The 10,000-nt window shown below is 52.1% G+C and overlaps 7 non-coding genes across 7 annotated transcripts; 3 read left to right on the plus strand and 4 right to left on the minus strand.

The window, feature by feature from the left end:
- Positions 1–924: 924 nt before the first annotated feature.
- TRNAS-GCU lies at positions 925–1,006 on the minus strand. Its single transcript has one exon. It is a non-coding gene; the product is annotated as a tRNA-Ser (tRNA).
- Positions 1,007–1,147: 141 nt separating this feature from the next.
- On the plus strand, positions 1,148–1,220 carry TRNAM-CAU. Its single transcript has one exon. It is a non-coding gene; the product is annotated as a tRNA-Met (tRNA).
- Positions 1,221–1,462: 242 nt separating this feature from the next.
- Positions 1,463–1,535, minus strand: TRNAM-CAU. Its single transcript has one exon. It is a non-coding gene; the product is annotated as a tRNA-Met (tRNA).
- A 111-nt stretch (positions 1,536–1,646) lies between these two features.
- Positions 1,647–1,728, plus strand: TRNAS-GCU. The gene has a single exon. It is a non-coding gene; the product is annotated as a tRNA-Ser (tRNA).
- Positions 1,729–3,016: 1,288 nt separating this feature from the next.
- Positions 3,017–3,090, minus strand: TRNAT-AGU. Its single transcript has one exon. It is a non-coding gene; the product is annotated as a tRNA-Thr (tRNA).
- Positions 3,091–3,776: 686 nt separating this feature from the next.
- TRNAS-UGA lies at positions 3,777–3,858 on the plus strand. Its single transcript has one exon. It is a non-coding gene; the product is annotated as a tRNA-Ser (tRNA).
- A 1,264-nt stretch (positions 3,859–5,122) lies between these two features.
- On the minus strand, positions 5,123–5,194 carry TRNAP-AGG. Its single transcript has one exon. It is a non-coding gene; the product is annotated as a tRNA-Pro (tRNA).
- Between the last annotated feature and the right edge of the window lie 4,806 nt (positions 5,195–10,000).

Below are 10,000 nucleotides of genomic sequence, written 5' to 3' on the forward strand. Positions count from 1 at the left end.
TCTTAGTTAAAACAGCAGCAGATGTTTCTTGGACAGTCCTGCTTGGTGAAATACAGTTATTGCTGCTTGGGCAGTAAACATTTGTCAGCCAGTCAGAGATCATTGGCCAGATTTGCTTCTAATTTCGTTTGAAATTCAGTTCAAATCTGTCACCTGCCTTCCAAAATTAATTTTAAATATATTTGTTTTTGTATTGTTTCCTCGTAAACATGGACTAGCAATAGCGACTTAAACTGAAGCACTTGTGCTTTGAGCTGTTCATACTCAGCATTCTGTTGAGCTGAGCTTTGTGACCATGCATCAGTCTCCTGTGTTACAGAGCAGCCGTGCTGTGCTCTGTGCCTGCTGCTCCTGGGGACTCTGTTAAGCCAGAATTCAACTGCTACAATGGCTGTTTCACACCGTCTTCGTTGTTTCATGTAAGTGTTTTTTTTTTTTTGTATCTAATAAATATTTTTGTTGGTGGAATTCATCTGTTCCTGTGTTGTTAATCAAAAGGTCTGTCCACAACTAAGACATTATTTTAATCTAGTGCTAACCGAGTGCTTTACAAAGAGTGTGGCAGCAGGTTGAGGGAGGTGATCCTCCTCTATGCCCTGGTGAGGCTACATTTAGAATACTGTATCCAGTTCTGGGCTGGGTTCAGTTCAAGACAGACAAGGAACAGCTGGAGAGAATCCAGCGGTGGGCCACAAAGATGGTTGGGGCCTGGAGCACCTCCTGGATGAGGTCAGGCTGTGGGAGCTGGGGCTGTCCAGCCTGGAGAAGAAAATACCGAGAGGATCTTCCTAACGCTTCTAAATATCTGGAGGGGGAGCGTCAAGAGGCTGGAGACAAGCTCCTTTGGGGTTTGCTGGTGTAGCTCTGCTGTCCTGGATGAGAAGGCAGCCCACCTGCACTTAGCCGGGGCGGTGGCAAAAGTGGCGACGAAGGTGGGATTCGAACCCACGCGTGCAAAGCACAATGGATTAGCAGTCCATCGCCTTAACCACTCGGCCACCTCGTCCTGCCCTGCTCCGTCTTACCCCAGCCCCTCCCCGCGCCCTCCACCCCTCCCGCTCGCCCCGTCCACCGCCAGCAGGGGGCACTGTTCTGCCCGGGCGCACGGCGGTGCGCTGCAGGGCCCGAGGAGAGGGCTGGTTTCGCGGCCCTCTTAGCGCAGCCGGCAGCGCGTCAGTCTCATAATCTGAAGGTCCTGAGTTCGAGCCTCAGAGAGGGCACCGCGTTTTTTTTATAGTTTAGAAGGCCGTTTTGTTTGTTTTTGTTTGTTTGTTTTGTTGCACTTCACACCTCCACTCCTGCCACCCCACCGGGCTCTGCATGCGGGGGCCAGTGGGGAGTCGGTCCTGTTCAAGGCCAACACCGAGCTCCGCACGGGGCCGCCCCGCCGCTGGTCACGCGCAGCTGCAAAAGGGCACACCTCACGCGGGATGGCGCATCCCCGGCACGGGAGCTAAAATAATGCCCTCTCTGAGGCTCGAACTCAGGACCTTCAGATTATGAGACTGACGCGCTGCCAACTGCGCTAAGAGGGCTAACTTGCGCACACTCTTCTCGAGGCCTCCCACAGCCCGGCGTGGACGGGCGGGCGGTGTTCAGGGCGGGTGGTGGGGAGGGGGCGGGGCGGGGCGGGCGGCGCGGGACGGGATGAGGTGGCCGAGTGGTTAAGGCGATGGACTGCTAATCCATTGTGCTTTGCACGCGTGGGTTCGAATCCCACCCTCATCGTCGCTTTTGCCGTCGCAGCTGGGAAGACTGGAGACGGCGCGTCACCGCAGCTTGGTGTCATCTGCGTCACTGAGCCCAGCCTTACTCAGCTCCTGCAGAAGAGGCACGGGCTGCACGGAGGTTTAAGGAAGAGCAAACGGCAGCTCCCATTGCACACAGCAGTAGCCTGGAGCCAGGCAGGATGGTGCCAGGCCCCGTGGTGCCCGAGCAGCCCCAAGCCGAGCCCTTGGCACCAGAATTCACCTCTCACCTCACCTGGGCTAATCCCAGGTATCCGTGGGCCTGGGCTCCCCGGAAAGGTAACAGATTCTGCAGGTCCCTCCTACTATTCTCACCACACGGGCAGGTGTAGGAGCCCAGCAGGACAGCTTGGGGCAGTGCAGCCGTGCCAGGCACTGGGGCACACTGACACCAGCAGCTTCCAGGTTCAGCCTTCTGCGTGGCAGCTAGCCTGGGATCCCCACTGGCACCCAAACCCAACTCTCTTCCTCATGGGTGGAGCTGCCCCAAGGGCTGAGGAAGGACCACACGGTGCTGAACAGGGTTCACTGCACTGTTTCCATGGGGAGGACCTCTACAGCGGCCACACAGCCGAGTCCCAGAGCACCAGATGGCTCTATCCATCCCCATGGCTGGACAACCATCTCCACAGTGCCCCAGCACCATAGGGCTGCATCCTTCTGCAGCTCTGGCCCGTGCTGACAGCGCTCTATGTCTTTCTAAGTAGTGCATCTGGACAGAGACATCAGGAGGGCTTTGCACTGCAGGTCCGGGTGCACCAGCATAGGCTGCTGCATGATGAAATGGCTGCCACCAGCACATGCTTCGCCTGCTCCAACAGGCAGGTGCTAGAGGAACTGTGCTCTGTTGGGGCCAGTGGGGCAGCTGGAGCTCCTGGTGCCTTAGGAAAGTGTGTGGCACCCAGAAACAGCAGGAGTCTGTGCAGTGCTGGCAAGGAATGACATGGCTCTGAGTGATTGGCATTTCTTCTGCTGCCAGTGAAACCCGTGAACTGCAGTGCAACTCCCTTTCTACCTCTGCCCAGACTTATTGATATGCCCTGGTGTCTCCATGACACTCTCTATCTCCCACTGAAATGAGCTTTGGAGTAAAAACACACACTCAGACTGCACAGGACTGCTTTGTCATTGGGAAGGGGTGCGTGGTGGGAGCAGCAAGGCAGAAGAGTAGGGGGACACAGGTAGCAATGAAGTGCCTCTGGTGAGGGCAAAGACCCCAGCCCACATGCCCAAACTCAGGGCCTAGGAAGAAAAGCAGCCCCCAGGCCAGGCACCACTGGGAGTTGAACCCAGGATCTCCTGTTTACTAGACAGGCGCTTTAACCAGCTAAGCCATGGTGCCCACATGCTCCTTGTCTAATGGGGTGCTCCCAAGGTCCCCATGTCCCTGCCAAGCTCCTGTCTCCATCCTCCTGCCACCAGGGTCACCAGCAGGACCAGGAGCCAAAGTATGGGGTTGAGATCATTGGACCCATCCTGTGTGTCACTTCAAGCAGAAGTGGGGCCTCACTGGGGGATAACATTTGGAGCTGGGCCCATGAGGAGCTTCATGCTGGCAGCCAGAGCAGGGCAGTGGTACCCAAAAGGAGGGACCAACTCCAGGAGTTCAACCTGGGACCTCTTGCACTCAAAAACAAGAAGGGTGAAGGTCTCTCGTGTAACCTGCTCCATTCCTTAGGGCAATCAGCATGGTCCTTCTGGAAACCAGCACTGAGAACAAAAGGTAGCGCTGCCCACAGCACTTTGGTGGCTAACAGGAAGTAAGGTAAGGGGGCCCAGGCATCTGTATGCCCTGGCTTGTTGATCTCAGGATATGATTCTTGCTTCAGGTGTGAAATATCCCCCCACCATTTCCTTTTGCAACCCTGTGACGTGATGATGGGGGAGAGGTGAGTGTGAGCACTGGGGGTTGTGTCTCTGGGACTGCTGGGAACATGAGTCTCTCCATGATGACTGTAGGGGCTTCCCTTTCTGCAGCCAGACCCCCAGAACAGGAAACTTGTAGGTAGCAAAACAAAAATACATCGGGCTGTGATGGCCGAGGGGTGAAGGCGTTGGACTTGAAATCCAATAGGGTTTCCCTGCGCAGGTTCGAATCCTGCTCACAGCGATGGATTTTGGCTGATGCTGCTGGGTGGCTGGGGACCAGGGGCACAAGCTTTTGTTTTGGGCATCCACAAACTGGCAGGGATGGACAGGGATGGGATGGGGCCCCACTGCCTGACACTAAAGCTGGAAATGTCTGGTCTGCTGGAATGACACTCACCACTGTTGGTAGCAATGTGTCACAGGGGCAAAAGAGACACAGCGCAGGCCCACAGCACTGCTCAGTGCGTAAGGGGTTTCAGAGGGTCATGTGGATGGCACATCTGGGTGATACCAGCACCAAACATGTCCCCATTATACGGCTCCATATGGGGCCATGGTGCATAGCACAAAACTCCTTTGGCTGTGCCTCAGTGGGAGAAGTGTGATTCTAATACTGCAGCTCCTATGAGGAGGTTTTCACAGGAGGGGCAAAAAACAACAACAACAAGAACAACTGGAGATACTGAGGCTCAAACCCAAGGCCTCTTTAATGCAAAGCCAGCACTCTGCCACTGAGCTGTAATCCTTTGTATGACTGAATTCCCATTCCCAGCCTCATGGTCCTATTGTCCCTGTAGACTTTGGAGATAGAGCTGCTACAGCTTGTGGCCATGTCTGCACAGGCTGCAGAACAAGAGGGATGTGCCTATTTCTGACAACCAGAGCACTCAATGGAGCCTCTCCACTTCCTGTTGCCCCATCACAGTCCCATAAACTGTACCTGGTCTAGCAGTGTGATTCTCACTTTTCAGTGAGGGTGTTGAGAGGTCCTGGGTTCAACTCCTGGACAAACCCTTCCATTTTAGGCACTCACACAACACCCAGCTCATGGTGAGGACTGCAGCTAGGAGGACAGTGCTGGGTGCTAAGGGGAGAGCTGGCAATTTTGGGGTGGCACATCCATGGCGTCAGGGAACCATTACTATGGCAGCAACAGGGGTGGCAAAACAGGATCTGAGAGTGTCTGTCTGGGGAAAACATTTGGGCAGAGAAGAGGGAGGAGCAGGCAAGATGGGGGTGTGAGGAGAGCTTCCCAAAGATCCCTTCTACGCCCATCAGCAGGGTGTGTAGCTCAGTGAGAAAGCCCTGGAGAGACCCACCCAGGCTCTGGGCAGACAGGACAGGACAAGCATCTCAAGTCCTGCCTGGATATGCAAAGTGCTGCGCAGGGGCTGCTGCCGCCATTACCTATGCAGAGGCATGATCCCAGCACTGCAACTGCTTTGGCTTTTAAACAGTGCGTGGTCCAGTGAAGGAGGAGCACGATCTGTGCCATCCAAAAAGCAGGGCTCGTCCGGGATTTGAGCCCGGGACCTCTCGCACCCTAAGCGAGAATCATATCCCTAGACCAACGAGCCGTGCCCTCCCAGCTCTCCTGATGCATTGGAGCAGGCTGCCCAGGGAGCGGCGCTGCTGCCATCCATGGAGGCGTCCCAGAGCATGGAGATGTGGCGCTGAGGGATAACGGCGTAGTGGGATGGGTTGACAGTTGGAATTGACGAACTCAGAGGCCTATTCCAATCTTGTTGATTAGTCGATTCGATGATTTTATGATTCTAAGTTGTAAGAAAAGTGCGTGTGCTTTTTGTGGACTTCAGCAAGGCCTTTGCTACTGTCCCGTAGAAGATGGCCCTAGGCAAGCTGCTGCTGTGTGGACAGGAGAGGTGGAAAGCATCTTCACTGTGCATATGATGGAGCACTGCAAGGTGTTACCTAGAGTGTCTGTGCCTTGGAGACCTTCAGAAGCTCTGGATACAATCCTGGGCCAGCTGCAGTGGGTGTCTGTGCTTGAGTGGTGATACCTGTCAAGAAATTTCGGGCTTTCAGCAACTGAAACACCTCAGCAGAACTGTTATCTTGGGAAAACTTTTGCTTCTACATAAGAAGGACACCCTAAAAAGCACAGACTCAGCATTCCACCAGCTTTGAGTAGGAGGTATACTGTACCCCTCTAGGGTTGATCATAGGTGCTCTAGCAAGGTCAAAGTGCTAATTAAAAACTTAGTCAACAGCCTTTTTTTTTTTTATAAAAAGGTTTCTGACCACATATGGGACCTGGCTTTTGTATCAAGCATTCTTTTGCCTGGAGACAAGCAACAAACTCCTTACCAGAAGCCCATATTAACACAGAACACGAGTAGTGCCAGATTTTAATACGTATAGCGCTTCTAGGCAGGCACTTTGTAGAAATTACATGAATATTCACATGTTAAAATGCATAAAATCGGTGTGCTTTCAGTAGTGGGGGTGCATGCTGGGAGGAATGATCCCCTGTGCAGCCAGTGCTGCAAAAAAGCAATGTCAGCTTTCTAACCTGTCATTCAGTTAGGCGAGTTTTATTCCCAGATTTCATAGAATCATAGAATGGCCTGGGTTGAAAAGGATCATAATCATCATCTAGTTTCAACCCCCCTGCTACTTGCAGGGTCTGAGTGGCACTGTGTCCAGATGGCCTCCAGAAATCCCTCCACTATCAACAATTTGGTGTCTCTGTGACAGGCAGTGCAGAGAAACCCAGATGAATAAAAGAACTTGGCCTTGAGGGATGTCCCAAGGAGGAAGAAAAGAGGAAGGCCCATAGGGCAGAATGGGAGATGTGTGGGCAGGGCGTCAACAACAGGTGGGTTCAGTCGGCAACATATTCCCCCCAGCCATAGACCAGGGATATTATCCATCATTGTGAGCTGAATTCAAACCTGTGCAGGGAAACCCTACTTCATGTTGTGTCCAGTGCCCATCATCCATAGCAGCCCCAGCTGATACCACTTTAGGGGGAACTCTTTGCTCACACATCTAGCGTATCTGTCTTTGTGGGCATTCCCAGGCAGCCCCAGTTACCCCAAGGTCCCCATTCTGGCAGGGAATGTCTGGTGTAACCCCACACAGTCCTACGCCCTACATCTTATCTGCACTTGCCACTGGCTGCTAGGCCTGAGCCCAGCGGTGCCAGTGGAAGTGCTGCCCAAGAACAAGAACAAATGTCATGGGTTGTAGGAGCCAGGCAACTGCACACTGCAACTCTTTGGACTGGGGACATGGTTCTCACTTAGGGTAAGAGAGGTCCTGGATTCATCTCCCACACCCTATGTTTAAATGCCATCATTCTGCTCTAAGTGAACAAAACCAGCCAAAGTCATTTTTGGCACAGTGAAAATAGGCCATGGAGTCCATGATCTTGCGGACAGTCAGGAGGCTGAGTAGCAAGCATGCATGCCTGGACTCCAGGAGAGCAGGCATCTAGCTCATCAGTGATCTGCTTCTTAGAGTATGGTGAGATAAAGCACTCTGGGGAAGAGAAACTCATGAAATCTGATTAATATTCAAGATATTCTATGATTCTCAGATTTTAGGGAAGGGCTCGATACTGTTTCTCACAGCACTCACTTGGAGACACAGGCCAATCATGTCTTGGACATGTGTACTGGGCACTGAGTGAGGAACTGGCTGCATGGCCGTGATCAAAGAACCCCAATAAATGGAGTTCAACCCAGTTGACAGCTGTTCACCTGGGACATTTCCCAGATCTCAGTACTGGGGCCAGTTTTGTTTAACATTTTTATCAGTGATTTGGATGATGGGATGGAGTGCAGCCTCAGTAAGTTTGCAGATGATACCAAGAGAGGTGATCCACTTGAGAGCAGGAAGGCTTTGCAGAGGGATCTGAGTAGGCTCCATCAAAGGGCTGAGTTCGCTTGAAGATGTTCAACAAGGTAAGTGCTGGGCACTGCACTTGGGTGATAACAGCCTCATGCAGCAGCACAGGCTTGGAGAAGAGCGCCTGGAAAGCTGCCCTGCAGAAAAGGGGTGCTGGGCTACAGCTGGCTGAGCTGAGTCAGCAGAGCACCCCGGAGGACAAGGATGCCAGTGGCAGCCAGCCCTGCTGCCACAGATGGCAACAACTACGCTGTACTGGTGAGAGAGAGGAGAGATGTATTTATTGATATAATATAGATACAATGTAGTGATTTCACAGCAACTTAACCATCATATAAGACAGGGCTGGATGCACAGAGGGTAGGGTTAAACACTCACAGACAGGAGACCCTCCTGCTGAGCTATTAGGTTCAGAGTGAACTCCCTGAACCTCAGAAGTAAGGAGCCCAGCTGTACCTGGATCTGCTCCTCGCCCCACGCTTGGTCAGCAATGTATGTTTTAGGGATCATTTGTTCACAATCAATCTAAGATACAATCTTAGCAGAGCTAACAAGACTTAAACAAACTACTGGCCACCTAGCGAGGATCAGTATTGGTAAGGCATCTTGGCATTGCAGTGCAAGGGATCTCTGCACAGGACAAACCTCAAGAGATGTCCTTACTTGAGGGCAGCCCTGCCATGCAACTTGCTGCCCTTATGGAGAGCTCCAGGACCTGATGGAACAAGGGACAAGGTTTTAAACTGAGACAGGGGAGGTTTAGGTTAGATATTAGGAGGAAGTTTTTCACCCAGGGGGTGGTGAGGCACTGGAACAGATTGCCCAAGGAGGCTGTGGATGCCCCATCCCTGGAGGCATTCAAGGCCAGGCTGGATGTGGCTCTGGGCAGCCTGGTCTGGTGGTTGGTGACCCTGCACACAGCATGGGGTTGGAACTGGGTGATTTTTGTGGTCCTTTTCAACCCAGGCCATTCTGTGGGCTGCTCACTATTTATGGGGTGTGAGGATTGATTGACAGTCATACTTTTGAGGTGCCTGCTCGATTGGCTTTCAGCTGTTGAACCAGGTGTCTGCTGTCTGTTTTACCAGGTCCCCAGTGTGAGGCAGATTTTTTGGCCGTTAATCTGTTTTTAGCAAAAGTACTCTTGCTCATTGTCTTCCTTGTACAAGGCCTTATTTACAAGGCCACTCTGAAGTAGGAAGCAGGGGGAGTGAGGAGGAGGAGGAAAGGAGAGCACACTTGCACACTTTCACACTTGCATCAGAAGTAGAGCAACCAACAACATTAAGGAAGGGATTGTTCCCTTGTACACATTACCAATGAGACCACACCTTGAATACTGTGTTCTGTTTTGGCTTCTTGGTACAAGGAGGATGCTGAGTAGCGGGAATGGATTCGGAAAAGAGCAACAAAACTGGTGAAGAGACCAGAAAACATGATATGAGGAGGAGCTGAGGAAAGTGAGGTTGTTTAAAGTGGAGAAAAAGAGGCTGAGGGGAGAACTCTTCACTGTCTACAGCTACCTGAAGGCAGGTTGCAATGAGAAGGGTGTCAGCCTCTTTCCTCTAATGCCAAGTGATAGATGGCAAGAAAGCAGACTCACGTTGTTGCAGGGGAGGTTCAGATCGGACATTAGGAAGGATTTTTTACAATTGTGGAGGACAGAAAACGGAATAGATTGCACAGGGAAAGGCTGACATGCCCATCCTTGGATGTATCCTGAATGCGTGGGACAGTGGAGAGGCTATCCAGGAGAGTGCAGCTTTGTGAGAATGGCTGACCAGTCCTGGGAGTGGTGAGGATCAACTGTGGCCAACGGCCACTTCTGTAACAAGCAACACACAGGGAGCAGTGCAAGGACTGCATGTCCTGGGAGCAGTGCTAAAAGGATCAGGAGCACTGAGCGTGTTGCTATCTTCTGTATTCAAGGTCAGAAAGGGGATTCAGGAAGAAGCAACAGGTGAACGCCTGTCTGCATGGTGCCATTCTCAAGGTTTCAGCTTCTGCAATCCTGGACACACCTTTGAGGAAGCAGGCCTGCACACTGCTGATGGGGCCAAGTGAGGCAAGTGTGTCCTAGCCTCCAAGCTGTCCAGAATTACAATCAGAGCTTTCAACAAGATGTAATGGTGGAAGGAGGATGGAGTCCCTGGGTGATAGAGAAGAGGCAGGGGCTGCTGATAGTGTTGGAATCAACAGAGAAACACCTGTGAATTGGCTCAGAGGAGTTCCAGCATTCTCCTCTCGGTGGCTGACACAGCTAATAGCCCAGCTGGTGCCTCTGCACCAATGCAGAGAGCGTGGAAAAGAAAGAGGAGGGGTTGGGAACCACTGTACAAGTGGAGAACTGTAATGTAATCACCATGACGTAATGTGGTGGGATGATTGACACAAATCGAGCCCTGCAAATGATAGCTTGAAACAGTTCATATGGGAACAGGCATGGATGGAGAGGCAAGGTGGTTGCAATGCAGGTATAGAAAAGAATTGATCCCTAAGAGCTATTCAGA

The sequence above is a fragment of the Meleagris gallopavo genome, chromosome 7 (assembly GCF_000146605.3).
Source record: "Meleagris gallopavo isolate NT-WF06-2002-E0010 breed Aviagen turkey brand Nicholas breeding stock chromosome 7, Turkey_5.1, whole genome shotgun sequence".
NCBI classification, from domain to species: Eukaryota; Metazoa; Chordata; class Aves; order Galliformes; family Phasianidae; genus Meleagris; species Meleagris gallopavo.